Below are 17,683 nucleotides of genomic sequence, written 5' to 3' on the forward strand. Positions count from 1 at the left end.
AAAAAAAGCATTTGACAAAGTACAACCTCCACTCACTACAAAACCCCTCAACAAAGCAGGTTTAGAGAGCACGTACCTGAACATAATAAAGGCCATCTATGGAAATCCCACAGCTAACATTACACTCAATGGGAAAAACCAGAGAGCTTCTCCCCTAAGATCAGGAATAATACAAGAATGCTCACTCTTACCACCTTTCTCCAACACAGTATTAGAAGTCCTGGCCACAGCAACCAGACAAGAGAAATAATAGCCCAATTGTGGAAGGAACCAAGATGCCCTTCAACAGATGAATGGATAAAGAAGATGTGGTCCATCTACACTATGGAATATTACTCAGCCATCAAAAAGGATGAACACCCACCATTTGCACTGATGTGGACGGGACTGGAGGAGATCATGCTGAGTGAAATAAGTCAAGCAGAGAAAGACCATTATCATATGGTTTCACTCATGTGTGGAACATTAGGAATAGTGCAGAGGACCACAGGAGAAGGGAGGAAAAACTGAATGGGAAGAAATCAGAGAAGGAGACAAACCATGAGAGACTCTGGACTCTTGGGAACCAGAATGAGGGTCCCAGAAAGGAGGGTGGGGGGTGGGTCACCGGGTGATGGGTGCTAAGGAGAGCAGCTGTGGTGATGCGTACTGGGTGTTACATGCAGCTAACGAACTGTTGAACGCTACAGCAAAAACTAACGATGTACTCTATGTTGGGTCATCGAACATAATAATAAATTTATAAAAAAGAAAAAGAAATAAAAGGTATCTGGATTGGTAAGAAAGAAGTAAAACTTTAAAAAATATATTCACTTATATATTTGAGAGAGAGAGACAGAGAGAGAGCCCGGTGGGAGGGGCAGATAGGAAGAAAGTCTGAAGCCGACTCCCCACTGAGCACACAGCCCAGTCTGGAGCTTGACCTCAGGACCCTGAGATGATGACCTCAGCCAAAATCAACCCTAGCCCTAACCCTAACCGACGGAGCCCCCCAGGCACCCGAGGAAGAAGTCGAACGATCCCCACCTGCAGACGACATGATGCTGTATCGAGAGAACCGTAAAGAATCCTCCAAAAAGCTACTAGAACTGAGAAGAGAATTCAGTAAGATCGTAGGGTACAAAGTCAATATACAGAAATCCTTTTCAGGTCTGTGCATTAATAATGAAATAGCAGAAAGAGGAATTAAGAGAACAATCCCATTTACGAGTGCACCAAAAATACAAAACGCCGGGAATAAACTGAAGCAACAGAGAATGGTCTGTACTCTGCGAAGTATAAAACTCTGATGAAAGAAATTGAAGAGAGCACATGGATTGTAAGAACAAACGCTGTGAAACTAGCCACACTCTCCAAAGCAATCTGCAGAGTTAATGCAATCCCTACCAAAATGCCAACAGCATTTTTCAGAGTTAGAACAATCCTGTGGTTTTTTACGACACCAACAAAAGATCCTGAATAGCGAAAGCCATCTTGAAAAGGAAGAACACAACTGGAGGTATCACGATCCCAGATTTCAAGATAGACTACAAAGCTGTAGTCACCGAAACAATGTGATACCGGCACAGAAACACACACAGAGAAGAACAGAACAGAGCGCCCAGAAATGAACCCACAACTGTATACTCATCACCTTCGACAAAGAAGGCGAGAACGTGCAATGGGAAAAGGGCCGTCTCTTCCACCAGTGGTGCTGGGAAAACTGGCCGGCAGAACAATGGGGCTTGCAGAAGAATGGTCCTGGACACGATCTTACAAATCAATGCAGAACAATGAACCTGCACCACGATCTTACGCCAGACACGAAATACACTCACGGTGGGTTAAGGATCTATATGGCAGCCCTGGAACCGTAACAATCCTAGAACAGAGCACTGGCCGTCATCTCTCTGCCATTGGCAGTCGTGACATTTTTCTAGGCAGGTCTCCCGAGGCGAAGGAAACGAAACCAAAAATGAACTACTGGGACATCAGCCAAATAAACAGCTTCTACAGAGCAAAGGAAACCACCAACAAAACTAGAAGGCCACCCACGGGATGGGAGAAAATACTCGCAAATGACATACTGGATAAAGGGTTAGGATCCAAAATATATAAATAACATATAACCAAACATTGACACCCCCCCAAAAATTCTCCACTTAAAAATGCACAGAAGACAAGAAGAGACCTTTCCTCCAAGAAAACATCCAGACGGCCAACAGACACAGGCAAAGATGCTCAATGTCACTTGACGTCAGGGAAATGCAAATCAAACCATGAAGAGATATGACCTCACACTTGTCAGAGTGGCTGAAACCAACAACGGGGGAGACAGCAGGTGTCGGCGAGCGTGCAGGGAAAGGGGAGCTCGTGCACTGCTGGTGGGTTGCAACCTGGCACAGCTGCTGCAGAGAACAGTATGGAGGTTCCTCCCCAAAAACCTAAAAATGGAACTACCATCTGATGCAGCCCTTGCACTAATGGGCATGCACCAAAAGAATTCAGAAACGGTAATTAAAAAGCAGATGCGCCTGCGTGTTTAATGCAGCAGTACCGACAGCAGCCATTGATGGGAACAAGTCCTATGTCCACGGGTATGATGCACAGAGAAAGAAGATGGGGAGTCTGTATACCGTACAACATTATTCACCATAACGACAAACAAAATCACACCATTTGCAAAGACATGGGTGGATCTAGAGGGTACAGCGCTGGGGAGAGTACGTCAGAGAAAGACAAATATCATCACAAAGTCTCACACAGGTGCAGTCTGAAAAACAGAATAAATGAACACGCAAACCAACCAACCAGAACCAGACTCTTGACTCTTCAGAGGGAAATGCTGATCCGGTTTTCCCCAAACACACTATCTTGTGCCCAACTCCAACACATTCATTTGTGTCCCAGTTGACCTCTCCTTAAAAAACCCACTCACACAGCCCTAACTATCAACAGGACACCCTTGTCGGTGTTTAAACCGGCACCGCCCAAAGCACCAACAGAGTCAAACACAAAGCCCCAAAGGGCAAGTCCTCCTCGGGACAGAGACAGGGAGCGAAGAGGAAGTCACGGTCCACCACGTTCAAAAGAACTCTGAGGGCACCACAGCCGGGCTCCCCATCCCTTACGGACGCCATGTTCCTTTTTATCCCACCACCAGCGGAAGGAACAGAAAGACGGGCCACCAAGGGCCAGCGCTGTGGCTGCACAGCACACACCAGGAGTGAGTCACGGCGGCGAGCAGACAGAGAGCATCTTACTACTGCTTTCTGGAGCTTTCCAGGACGGCCCCCTTCGAGTTACGTGGTGGTGTGCCACGGTGCTCTCGACACCCCGTGCTTCCCCTAACGACCCTCAAGTGTCTTTGATCAGAACGGGGAACTCATCTGGGGGAAAGCAGACAACCCGAGGGTTCTCAGGGCCATAAACCCTCTTGCCTCGTCTGCCGTGACCCTCTTCCCCGTCCCCTCGGTGCCTGGGAAAAAAGGAAATAGGAAGATGCCTGGGCAGGGAGTTGAGCAGCACTCCCATGCATCGAACACTGGTGTTTTCTGGCGACATGCACAGGGACTGGACGTGGCAGAGAGCCCAGGAACGGGAAAAAATACGCTATCTGGAACTGTGTTGAGTTCAGACATTGATTCTGGAACTGTATCGAGTTCAGACATTGATTCTGGAACTGTATCGAGTTCAGACATTGATTCTGGAACTGTACCGAGTTCAGACATTGATTCTGGAACTGTACCGAGTTCAGACATTGATTCTGGAACTGTATCCAGTTCAGACATTGATTCTGGAACTGTACCGAGTTCAGACATTGATTCTGGAACTGTACCGAGTTCAGACATTGATTCTGGAACTGTACCGAGTTCAGACATTGATTCTGGAACTGTATCCAGTTCAGACATTGGTTCTGGAACTGTACCGAGTTCAGACATTGATTCTGGAACTGTACCGAGTTCAGACATTGATTCTGGAACTGTACCGAGTTCAGACATTGATTCTGGAACTGTATCGAGTTCAGACATTGATTCTGGAACTGTACCGAGTTCAGACATTGATTCTGGAACTGTATCCAGTTCAGACATTGATTCTGGAACTGTATCCAGTTCAGACATTTATTCTGGAACTATACCGAGTTCAGACATTGATTCCGAAGCATCATTTCCCCCGATCCTCTCACTGAGGAGTATTTATTAAGGACATGGCTCTTTCCTCCAACATGAAACAAAGTTCCCGAACTTATATTTTCCATCTAAATGTTCACAAGTTAATACAGAATCTATAAAAGTGTAGTTCTATAGAAACGCTAGACTGTACTATATAAACACTATATATTATAAAATAAATGTATAGTGACTAAAAAAGAAAAATAAATAGTGGTATACAATATATATTACAGTGGGTTTCTCTATATCATTCTGTAGTTTCTGCTCTTAAGAAATAAACATATTTTTTCTAATTTCCTACTGGATATGGCTAGAATAGGGAAAAAGTTGTTATATATGACTTGTACTTTTTACCTTACTAATTTATCTTGTGAATTCTTTATTATGTTTCATTTTTTTTAGACATGTAGTGTAAGCATCTACACACTACGCATTCTGTAACTTCAGAACAATACACGTGCAGTGATAATTTAATTTCTTTGGTCTTTGTGCTTTCGTGACAACTTCTAAATCAATGTTAAATATGAGGGAGGTTGGTGTGTATCTCTGCATCTTCCTTGATTCTGATACAGACAGTTCATGGGGGGGTGGGGCACCGAGGTGGCTCAGCTGGTTAAGCATCCACCTTAGGCTCGGGTCATGATTTCCAGGGTCCTGGGATCCAGTCCCGCAGGGGGAATCCCTGCTCAGCAAGGAATCTGCTTCTCCCTCTCCCTCTGCCCCTGCCCCCCAACTCATGCTCTCTCAAATGAATACATAAATTAAAAAAAAGTTCATCGGTTCTTTGTCTTGATAATTGCTGGTAACCAGGCCATTTCATGATTACCTCGTTTTGCTCTAGCTCTTAGACCCTTTCCGGAGTAGCTGCTGAATTCGCCTTTCCATCACCAGCCACCATGAATATAAACAGGTGGTTTTCTCCTTCAATGGGTCAGAACAAAATATCTTCAATCATCGTGCATCGTGGAGTAAAACTATCAGCCACCTTGACCATGTTAGAATTTACTGACTAAAAAGCAATTTAGAATTTTTGCATCTCGTTATATGTGATAATCATATACAATCATTCTATATTTTGTCAATTACTCTGTACCTTAACAGGTTTCAGCACTAAAATTAAGCTAACATCATGAAAGTGGGCCGTTTTCCAGCTTTTTTCTGTAGCCTAGATAAGGTTTTCTTTCATAGAAATGATTTGTACCTTAAAGCCCAAATAAACCTCAGCTGTAAAGCCCAAGGTATATTATCACATCTGAGCCAGAGGTATTTTATTTTGTAACCTGGCATCTCCTTCAATTGGCTTTTCAACACCTTCCTTAATGATCTGCAGATTCAGTTTTCTGCCTCTTTGGAAAGCAGGGTTGGATTTTTTGCAGGAAATCAACCACTCCAATGAGAATTCTCAATAGCAGCGCAGTAAATGTGCTCTCGCAATTCTTTTAATCCCTTTACTGTCTGTGATCACATTGTTATTTTTATCCAGAATCTCATCTTTGGTTTCCTCTCATTTTCCCTATCCATCTTTCTAGAAATACATATATACTTCTATCCATCACAATAACTACATAATATATATTCATTTATAAGTTGATTTTATGTCATTATAAATATGTATCACTATAAACATACATACAGTTGTGATCTAGATATCATACATCATTGTAAATGTATATATGGTTGTAACTATATGCAGTTAATTTCAAGGAAAGGTTTAGATAGATTTATCATGTATGCTATTTCGATCTTGATTCTTTTATTTTGCTTTTTTATAAACATTCTTCAAGTTGAGGAGGCTTCCCCCTATTTCTACCATACTGAGGTACCATACCATACCCTATTCCTACCGTACACTTACTAGGAGAAAGTGTTGGATTTTCTTGAATGGCGTCTCTGTGTCTGTGGGTATGATTATGTGATTCTTCTTTGTTAGCCTGCTGATGGGCTGGATTTCAGAGTGCGGAAACAGCACTGGACTCAGCGCTGGGGTGTGTCCAACTGGGTCACAGTATACAATTCTCTTCATGCTTTTTTGGACTTGATTTCCTAGTATGTCCTTAAGGATTTTTGCATCTATGTTCATGAGAGACATTTGTCTGTAGTTTCCTTTTAATACCTTTGCCTAGTTGTGATAAGGGGGTAATGTGGGCCTCAGAATGAGTTGGGAAGTATTTCTTCCGCTTCTATCCTCTGAAAGAGATTGTAGGAAGTTGGTATAACTCCTTGATGAAATGTTTGGTAGAATTCACCAACGAACCCATCTGGGCCTGGTGTTTTCTGTTTTGGAAGGTTGTTAATTTACTTATTCAGCGTCTTTAAGTTTTCGGCTGATTCAGATCACCTCTTTCTTCCTGTGCCAGTTTTGGCAAATTGTGTCTTTCAAAGAATTGTTCCATTTCATGTAGGTTCTCACATCTGTGAACACAGAACCATTCATAGTGTACTTTCATTAGCCTTTCAAGGTTCATGGGATCTGTAGTGATGTCCCCTTCTGACATCACTGGTTTGTATCCCATCTCTTTTTTCCTTAGCCTGGCTAGAAGCTTGCTGCTTTTATTTATATTTTTGAAGAACCAGATTTTAGTTGCAGTAATTTTCTCTACTGATTTCATTGATTTCTTCTCCAGTTTTTTTTTTTTTCTGCTCACATTGGATTTAATCTGCTCTTCTTTTTCTAGTTTCCTAATGTGAAACTTAGAAACTAAGATTGATTTTCAATCTTTCTTCTTTCCTAATATTTGCACCCATTGCTATATGTTTTCCTCTAAGCACTGTCTGCACTGCATCCCACATGTTTGGGAAGTTGTGTTTTCATTTTTATTGAGTTCAAAATATTCTGTAATTTCTTTGACCAACTGTGTTATTTAGACATGGGCTGTTTAATGTCCATGTGCTTTGAAATTTTCCAGGAATTTTTTTATAATTGATTTCTAGTTTAATTGTATTGTGGTCTGAGAGAATACATGGTATGGTTTGTACTTTTTAAAAAAAAATTTGTAATGGTGTGTTTTATGGCCCATAATGTTGACTCTCTTGGGGAACACTCTGTGTGAGCTTAAGAAGAATGTGTGTTCTCTCTTTTTTGGACAGAGTAGCTCATAGACATCAATTATATCTAGCTGACTCAGGATGCTGAACTCCCTCTCCCCTTCTACTGGAATCAGGAGGAAATTTTCCACCACTATCTACCATGAGAACCTAGTCATGCTCCTAAGTCACAGAAGTTTAGGATCCCCCAGTCTGCTGGGAATTTTAGCTCTCGGACTCGTTTACACAGAGTTGGTTTACACTGAATCTCTATGAGTTACAGCCCAGGTTTTCCTACTGTGACACAGGTTCTTTGCATTTCTGCTCTGGTTAGATAGGACTGCGTGGGTTTGCTTGTCCGTATCTCCAATCATGGGGGCAGCTTTGTCCTCTGTCTTCCCTTCTCTTATGGATCTAAGAAGAGTTGATTTTTCTCCTTATCCAAGAAACCAGTAATCTTGCTTTTCCTTTTATTATCTTCTCTCCCAGAGAGAGAGCACGTGTGTGCACAAGCAGGGACTGGGGGAGCAGGGGGACAGGGAGAGAGAGAGAGAATCGTAAGCAGGTTCCATGCTCAGAGCAGAGCCTGATGTGGGGCTTGATCTCAGGAACCTGAGATCATGACTTGAGCCAAAATCAAGAGTTGGATGCTTAACCAACTGAGTCACCAGGGGCTCCTTATTTTCCTTTTTTAAATTATATTTTATCTATTTTCTTATATTAAAGATGTAATTCATTTATATTCAGTCTTTTCCATTTTATTTTATTTTTGTGTTTTTCTGAAGATTTAAAAAAATTTTTTTAATTTAAATTTTTTTCAGTGTTCCAAGATTCATTGTTGATGCACCACACCTAGAGCTGCATGAAATCCGACTCCTCCTTATTACCCACCACCAGGCTCACCCCCCACACCCCGTCCCATCCAAAACCCTCAGTTTGTTTCTCAGAGTCCACACTCTAGAACAAAGAAAGCTTAGGTGGGTGTAAATAAGTCTGTCACAGGCTTTGACATGCGGAATTAACTTTGTTACTTGCTAAACGACTGACAGCTCTGGTGTGATTTTCCCATTGGTCTGGGTATTGTTTCACACATTACTTTTTATAAATTGTTGTTCAGTTCCCACAGAAATCTATCAACCTACAAACTATTAGGTTTGGGGGCTCATTTTGTATTGTTGATATGTAACTCTGTTTATCCAAGTGTTTTGTAAAGTCTGGCTGGTTTAGACGTGATAGGGATTTCCGTTTCACAAAGTCACAGCCAGTATGTAGATAACCATACGCACACAGATGTGTTATCTAGAGATAGAAACACACAGATGTCGGTACAAGTGCACATCCCGCTACGGCTCTGGACAGGGATAGAGTGTACAGAGACATCCTAAAGTACGTGACATAGATCCAGACACACGGACATACATACAGATACAAACAGGGAGATACACAGATATCCTGCCCATATTCACTAAGCCCTCATGATTTTCAGCCACCCTGCTCTGGTCTGTTTTCCAGGGTCTCAGCTCCCAGCAACTGTGTGTCCTTGGCTGGGGCCTCTCCGGCGACCGGCGCCTGCTTCGGCTGAGCACACGCGTGCCGGAAGGGCCAGGGGATTAATGCCTCCCACCAGGGGCCCCGCCCAAGGACTGCTGGGCACTGACGGCCAACAGCATCAGCCCTGTTCTCGTGGGAGGGAGAGCTCCAAAGCCCATGTTCACCACTGCCGCCCAGACACCCTCAGGGGAATTATGCTGCACTTGTCCACCCGGAGCCTGCTGGAAAAACACACCCTTTCTTGGCTGCTTCCCTCACCCTACTTCCCCTGATGGTTCTCAAGACCACATCCCACATCAATTGCTCACATTCCAATCTCTTTCTCAACAGTAGCTCCTGTAATGGGGACACACACACACACACACCCCATGGTGGGAAATAAGTTTTCTTTTTTGCTATACTCACGTCCAGGGGCAGCTAATCTTAATAGGACGAGGACAGAAGGATTTGGCGTGTTCTGGTAACAGTCTTTGGCGGGTAATACACATATTATAGAATTTAAGATCTCTCTTCTAATTCAGATTGCAACCTGTTGTCTTTACTGAAGTGATGGGACATGGACCATGGCATGCTATAGGCAAAACGGCTTGGCCCTGTTATGCACGCAGCTGCAGATGGGGTCACTTTTTGTCTGATCATGGCTTCTCCAAGCTTCGGTCGGCAGGTCTTAGGGGTCCCCTGTTTCAAGAGGATGATGACTGAGACCTGGCTAGAAGTTGAGTTTATTTTAGTTTAGTATCTTCTCCCTGAATAACAACAGAAACCCAAGTTGGGACAACCGAAGTTAGCATTTGAGCAACGTCTCTTTGGAGGAAAAAGCCCAGCATTAAAAGTCTGGCGTATCCCGCAGTATTGGGTATGCTTAGTCCTGGTCAACATGCAGTTGCCGGTTTGAGAAAAAGCCTGACTAAAACAAAGCCTGTCCATATGATGTGTGCTACTGGATTACAGTCTTGCAGTCACTTCTAACTAGACGAAGCTCCAGTGGGCGGACAGCCATCCGTGGTCCATCACTCCAGCCTACGCCAACAGATGGCAACTTGAGGGGTTCCTGAATTATCATCCTTGGTATGGTTGTCAAGTAACAGTGTAGGTCCTGCTGTGATAAGCCAGAGACAGTTTACGAGAGGATGCGGACATTATCCCTCCATCTCCTCGGCAGGATCTCCTCACACAGACCCTACATCCACTGATGCAGGACGTGATCTCGGAGATCGGATGCTTAGAAAGGAAGGAGATACGGACGGAGATGAAACCCACATGATACTCTCTGGTCTTCCTCCAACGGTCTTTGAAAGGATGACAAGAGCGTCTCTACATGAAATCATCAAAGCCCTTTCAGGCTAGTTTGGTCATCCAGTGTGGGTACACACGGTTTCCAGAAAGTTCTTCATCAAGAATGGCTTCAAGAGGTCATGAGTTTGCCTGTACGTTGACCTCTGCGCTATGACAGAGTTACTCACTGGATCTGCTCGATTCCATGAGAATTAGTCAAAATTATCAATTCGCCTTACTCTTTAGGGTCATGTCGGTGATTAAAACATTTAAAGTATTTTGCTTATCCAACGGAAGAGTCTCCAAATCAGTTTGTCCTTACGGAGACAAAATCAACGATCTGTCTTTAAACGCTGAGTCGGCCTGAAAACGTTACATGCTTTATTTATAGAGCCGTGAGCTTTCACGTGTTTGCTGTTGTCGATGGCCCGGTTCTGGGTGATGCACTTCTTTCTTCTCTCTCTCTCTCTCTCTGCTTCGTGTTTTTGTGGTACTAGCTCCGTAACAAATGACGTAACCAGGGCTTGGCTGCGTAAGTAACCCTTGCCTTAAAGAAAGAGCTCAAACAGAACCATTACTTGGTCCAAACTGCAGGTGTTAGCACCCATCCAAGTCCCCACGTGAGGAACACGTCTTCAGCCACAGCCCTGACCAAGCGGGAGGAGAGAGAGAGAGAGAGAGAGAGAGCGAGTGAGCCCAGGCAGTTCCTTATACACAAACTCCCAAACCATCATTTGGAAATCTTGGTAAAGGGGAAAGCCACTGTGTTGGAGACACGGGAAAATGGAACAGAGTGACCAGAAGCAAATTAGTGAAATCCCGTAACTGGAGAGCCAGGAGAGGAACAAGGACGTGGCTGGTCAGAATGGCATGTAACTCCTTTTCTGCCCAGTTCTGGCCTTGTTTGGGCGCGGTGCTTCCAGGGCACCTCCAGGGGCCATCGCAGCTGAAGAGCTCTGCGGCCCGGCGGCCTCCTGCCGGACGTTCTGCAGGCTCGACCCTCTCCCGTGTAGTCTCGTTGTTGGAAGTAAACGGAGGGTCTCTCTGTGTTTAAAGCTGGGAAAACCTAGTTCCCACGCTGGTCAAGAGTAGGTAGCCTGGTCAAGTTGCTGGCGCTCTCCCTCCGTGAATGCTGATGCCAGATCATGTGTTCCTGCACACACCATTCAAGACTCTGACACAGAGAGAAGGCCCTGAGGGCTGCTGCACGGAGGTGGGTGGGGGGCGAGCTAGACGGGGGATGGGCAGGAGGGAGGGCACGTGGGATGAGCAGTGCGCGCTGTGCAAAAGCGAACCACTGGATTCTACTCCCCAAACCCATACTGCAGCCGTAGGCTAACGGACTAGATTGAAACATTGAAGACAAAGAGAAGAAACATGGAAGAACTCCCCTGCAAGCTCACACAGCCCTCCGGTTGCTCTGGAAATCTCGGCGTCTGGAATTGCCACCGTCAGCGACGTAAGCATGAGTCTCGGTTGGCGGTGCTGGGCGGGGTTCCAGTGTCCGAGCGTCTGGGCAGTCCCAGGCCCTGTCCTGTGTGCGGGGGCACAAAGACACTGCACCTGTTCCCCCAGTGTCTGTCAGACACACAGACACACATCATAGTTCCAACGAAGACTGTCCATGCTCGGACACACATGCTCCATGCGGAGGTGCTGTGGAGAAGGACGCAGGGACCACCTCTCAGGACTCACAAGACTTAAATAACTGACTTAAATAATGAATTAAAGAGAGAAAAAAGGGCCCAGGTTTCCTTCTGTCTTTCAGCCTAGTGCATTTACACTGGCTTCCTTAGGGTGAGTATCCGGGACCGTAAAACACACAGAAGGAGCCCAAAGTGCATTGTTATGACCAACCCTTGTATCCACGGCAGAGAGAAAAAACAAAGAAGGGAAAAGTAGGAAGAGGTTTGTTCAGAGGGACAGACAGGAGGTGAAAACAGGTGTCTTGCTGGAGCCCAGCGTCCCCGGCTCCGTGTGGTACCTGTGTCTGAACTGATTGCGTCTCTCACACGGTAGGGAGGCACCTTCAAAGACATCCCCAGATGCACTGAAGTTACACAGAGGCCAGCTTCTCATTATGTGACTTTCAGGACGATCCATGCCCCCAAACTATTCTTTCCCAACAGCACGGAAATAAAAGCTCCAAAGATTCAAACTGAACTTGACAAGGGTGCTCTTTAAAAGGTAGAATCACAACATTCGTCCTAACACCATTTAAAGCACGGAGCTAAAAGATGAATGTTTTCCATTTAAAATGAAATTTCATAACCTGCGGAACAGTAATCCGTACATGAACGGTTCAGAAGCATAAACGGTAAAAGATAATGAGGCTCTTGTCTTTGTAACATGACTCAAAGTCAGAATATTTTAAAAAGGATCTTATGAGCCTCGGTTCTGTCACCATTCGTGTGTGGTTTCTAGGCTGATCTTAGGGAAAACCTCAGGGGGACATATTTTAAAACTTTCTAGTCTAATATTCTTTGTCACTCAAGAAAAGGGACTTTTCCCATAGTTGAACATAAAGTCTGAATTGTGCCGTGTTAAAATATAACGCTAGGTGGTTTATTTTTTCATATTACTTTCTACACACACACACACACACACACACGTTTCACATTTATTTAAAGCTCTCAGAGGGGCAGGTCAGGACTAATGTCAGCCCTCTCACACGGCTGGCCTCTCAACAGTGGCGGGCCAGCACACAAAGTGCCTACTTGATTTACATAATGCCCAGGTTTATAGTCAATGTCCAAAAAAAAAAAAAAAAAACCAGACCTTGCAAGGAACATGCTTGTGTATTATTGGAAGGTATTTATGGAACTGTGCCTGAGAGGCGCCCTTTCCTGTTGCCAACTGGGGGTCAGATGGAATTACAACGGGAAAACATTCACTCCCGTCTTTCCTATATGGTCCATTGTCATTGTCCTGTCCCAAGCCCTCCCTTGTCACATTCACAGTTGCAAGCAGCCTTCTGAGATGACCACCGGGGACCCCTGCGTCCTCGCCTTCATGCCCGTGTCACCCCTCCTGCTGAGCATGGGTGAGAAGGGACTCCTCGCTCTGAAGGAATAGCCCTGACGGGTGTCAACACCTTGGAGATGGTTACTCTAGGGGACGGACTTCTATTTTCACGGACCCTCTCTGTCTGGCTGTTGTTTCAGTGATGTAACTTGTGACGGCCCCACGGAGACAGCCATACGCCCAGGAACAAAGGACGGCTTCCTGCCAACCACCGACAAAGCACTGAGATCTTCCGTCCAAGGGCACATGAGAAGCTGAGAAGGATCAGCTCGGCCCGATGGGCAAGGCGACCGCGGCCTCATGAGAGAGCGCCCGCCAGAGAAGCCAGCCAGGATTCCCGACCCGCAGGAACGGCGAGGCAGGCACTGCCGCCGTCTGCCAGTACAGTTGGGGACAATCTGTTACCCAGCACCGGTGACTGATGCGTCACTGTGCCATCTCTGATAGAGAAACTTCATAATAACTCCTTCACCGGATCCACCAGGAGCGAGTAAATACAAAGCGTGGTGTCCTATCCTTCCCTACGCTGCAAACTAACTAGATATTCCCCAAATACTGGTCGAAATGGCCTTAATCTCGGATGGAACACAGGTGAGTTCCCGAGGAGACGAAGATGAACATACAAGATCCGTGACAGCCGTGGGGACGTCTCCTCTATGATTCTCGGCAGAATCGGTTTTGAGCCGGAAATCAACAATGCATTTGTGGTACGATCTCGAGCGGGTGACGTGGTCTTTCTGAGTCTGTGTCTCATTAACCAAATGGAAATGATAAAGCCCATTATGGAGCATTCTCATGAGGCTAAAATCACGTGTGCGGGGGATTTGACGTTTAAAGGGACTTAATCCAACAGAAATTCTTTTCATGTCCCCAATCACCAAAGAGCTCTTACTTTAATAAGGAAGGCAGAACTGGTTACAGAAAAAATGTGTTTTAATCGAGGGAGAGTCAATATATAATGAGAATATAAGATAAATGTTTAATATCTACATATTAAAAACATCCTGGGGCACCTGCGTGGCTCAGTCATTTAAGCATCCGACTCTTGATTTCAGCTCGGGTCATGATCTCGGGGGCAGGAGACCAAGCCCTGCTCTAGCTCTGCGCTGGGCATGGAGTCCTTTCGTGATTCACTCCTGCCTCTTTCTCTGCTCCTCCCCCTCCTCTTAAGAATAAAAAAACCCAAACAAAATAAAAAAAAAAAAAAAACCCAAACAGTAACAGCATCCTTAGTTGATTGTCTCTGAATATAGGAAATTAAAAAATGGATAAAACTATGACTTTTTTTCCCCATTAGCAAGACTTCACGACCTAACTCTGAAGGTGAGGCCAGCCTTATCAAGCAGGTGCGGGTTTCCCGAGTCAGAAGGAGGAGGATATCGAACACCAAGGTCAACGACAAGCCCCGTGAAGACTTTACTTGAAATACGTCCACATCAATATCCACACACGCAGACCTGTCCTACTGAATGACGGACCTTACTTCACTGCCCAGCGCCCCGTCTCTGATAATACATGTCAGGTCTGCCGAGTGTAAAAGCCTTCCTTAACTGTGTCTTCAGAACCGCCTTCAGGAAATGAGGATTTGGATAAGGCATGAAACCCCAGAAAGACGTGGAATTGCAAAGCACTTCGTCTTAAGGCTCAGGTAGCAGGCGCTGAGCCGATGCACTCAGCTGCCCTGGGCGCCTGGAGCTCCTCCCGGAAGGGGCTGCACCTAAACCCATGGCACGTACAGTGGCGAAATGGACCTTTGTCTCTGCTCGTGGTCCGGCCGCTGCCCTGTTTGTCTAAGTGAACACAGAGCTTCTCCCGAACACCGAGAGGAACCAGTAGATCTCGTGAGCAGTTCGTTCAGAGAGCAGGGCACCTGCGGGAGCGGGGTGAGCGTCCGCTTCCTCCCGGGCTCTCCGCATGGGGGAGGGAGGCGGCAGCCGCCGCCTCTGGTGTGAAGCAGAACCGTAAGGTCACTCGGACGCTGAGCCGGTCTTGTCATCCCTCGGGATGCGAACGGACCGACGTGCCCTCCGAGGAGTGCTGTTCCTTTGTGCGCTGCTGCTCCTGTGTCTGTTACCGTCCGTTCACCTCTGTCGGAATCGCGCGGCGTCACGAGGCAGCGTTCGGACGGCCCAGGCCTCCTGCAGGCCGCGGGAGGGCCACCGAGACGAGGCAAGTGTTCATCGTTTCGGGTAGAATTCACATCACGGCAGAAGGCACGCAGCCTGGGCAGACGATCTCTAGAGGCTTTTCTCTATTCTATAAAGTGTATTGGAATTCTGACGATTTTTCTAAAATCATCATGAATATTTTTAATTAAAAATCCGTGGCCAACGGTGAAAAGATGCATTTCCCCATCTTTAGGAAGACAGGGTTCTCGGGACGAGGACGAAGACGTTCTCCTGAGTCAAATGCTTTATGGGATCAGATGACTTGGAAGGTGCTGAAATGAGCCCCTGGTTTGATCTACGGAAACCGGAGCTGTCCTGCTTTCCCCCTCCGCAATGTCCACCTGGATTTTCTACCTTGTAGCCGGCTTTCTCTTCCAACCGTCACCATCTCGGACCACGGGGCTGTGATGGTTCCAGCTTCCTATGTTTTCTGAAGCATTTTCAAAGGCCTCGAAAAAGGAATGTTTTCTTCCTGAATCAAAGAATTCGCCCCTGAAAGATGGTTCCTGTGAGCTTAAGTGCTTACAATGCTACAGTTTGCTATGTTCTCCCCAAAACTGCCTTCATTCACGGGACAGGCCGGAGAAGCCCGTGGAAGGAAAAAGAAGCCGGTGTTTCAGGACAGCACACTTTCATGAAACATGTTATTAGCACAGTAGAATTGTTTCACATCTCCTGCTAGGTAAGCATAAGCTAAAGATTCAATGTGTAAGCACAGCTTTCCCCTTGAAAATCCTGACATATTTTCCTATGTTTGAACACACTCAAAATAATTCTCCTACGAACGAAAGCAAATTCAATTCTCACCCATCCCGCAGTGCTGCCTGGTCGTGCTGTTGGAGCTGCAGAGAGGGCTGACCTGGCCTCCCTCATTATGGTCATCCCCATCTCGCCCGGTGGGGAGGTTTGCCAAGCCTCCCAGCCACAGATACATGATATACTAAGCCATGATCCCATGATTTACGGGGAAATAGAAAGCTCTGACCTTTTCATCGACTACCAATTTGTTCTATGCTAACAACGAGATAAAATTTAACGACGTTTAGAAATTGGCATATTAGAAGAGTAATTTCATTTCGTGTAGACTGTCAAGTATGCTCCCAAGGTTAGGCCACATCTAAGTATCATACGTAAGCATAGTCACGGTTCACCATATAGCATGGGAAAGAAAAGCAATGGTCTTCCCTGGGGTCCGGCAGACTGCAACGACCGAAGGGCCTGAGCGCGATCTTTCTTTTCTCAACCACAGTGGTCCAGGTAGTCGTAGTAATTGACTGGAATTGGTACCTTTGTAACACAGACTGCACAGACCGGGATGAGTGGAGCGAATCAATAGGGAAACTGTGTCTTTGAGAACAGAGGTGGGAGAGGGACTGTTTAGCCGAGAATGACAGATCTAAGAGAGCAAGGGCACTCCCTTCGGAGACGTCAGGGCTGCTGTACGAAGACGAAGAAGAGGCACTGTTACCGTTCTTTAAGCCAAAACAGGGCACAGTGCAGACGATTTCAGGAAGGGTCCCTACTCATAATGTAGAGCAAACACCAACTAGAGAAATTAGCAAAGGAATGGCTTTTAAGAGAGAACAGGTGCTCTTGAGAACGTCCGAAGAAGACAGTGGAGTAGAAAGACCCTCGGTCAACCTGTCCCTCAGGTACACTGAGAAAATGCCCACATCGACATCAATAACCCAGAAAATGACCTGGAGACCGGCAGAAGAGACTCTCCGCAGTTCAACGTAGAGAAGAAGCCACATCGAAGACAGTAGGAAGGGTGGAGACGGGCTCTGGAGCCAAGCACGCCTGCAGGACGGTCCTGGAGAGGAGGACACTGCAAGCAGGGAGGAGGGAGAGGAGAGCCCTCACCCTGGGCATCCCAGGCATCTGACTGGGAAGTAAGTGCCGATAGCATTTGGCATTGAAAACTGGAGGGGCTTAGTATTGCCACTCCTTACCATCAGTGGGATGTAACACATGGGACTTTAAAACCCAGTGGGCGCAGGGCACCTGGGGCGCTCAGTCGGTTAAGCACCTGCCTACGGCTCAGCTCATGATGCCAGGGGCCTGGGATGGAGCCCGCATCAGGCTCTCTGCTCAATGCAGAGTCCGCTTCTCCCTCTCCTTCTGCCCCTCCCCTGCTCATGCTATCTCTCACTCTCTCTCACATAGATAGATAAAATCTTTAAAAAAATAACAGTGGGCTCAGCTCTGGGAGAGCCAGAGAGCAAGAGGACACTGAGAGTCCCTGCCCTTAAACAGATAGTATAACACACAACCCCCACCCCCGAGATGCAGCACAGGGGCAGAGAATGCCTGGGGTACCCGGAAAGGAGGTTCATCTATTCATCTCAGAGTTGGAAGGACAGGGATCTTTGGGAGACATCTCCCAGAAATCAGTGCTGGCGGGCACCACTTCCTGCTAGATACGTGGGCAGCTGCTGGAACCCGCGCGGTGTGAACACTCTCCCCCGGCTCTCTCATGGCTAGTCACAA

General features: G+C 46.2%; 1 long non-coding RNA gene across 1 annotated transcript in view; it reads right to left on the minus strand.

The window, feature by feature from the left end:
* Nucleotides 1–17,683, minus strand: part of LOC309856269 — a 427,099-nt gene that overhangs the window by 29,348 nt on the left and 380,068 nt on the right. The gene's annotated exons all lie outside the window — the stretch shown is intronic.

The sequence above is a fragment of the Mustela nivalis genome (assembly GCF_964662115.1).
Source record: "Mustela nivalis genome assembly, chromosome: X".
NCBI lineage: Eukaryota > Metazoa > Chordata > Mammalia > Carnivora > Mustelidae > Mustela > Mustela nivalis.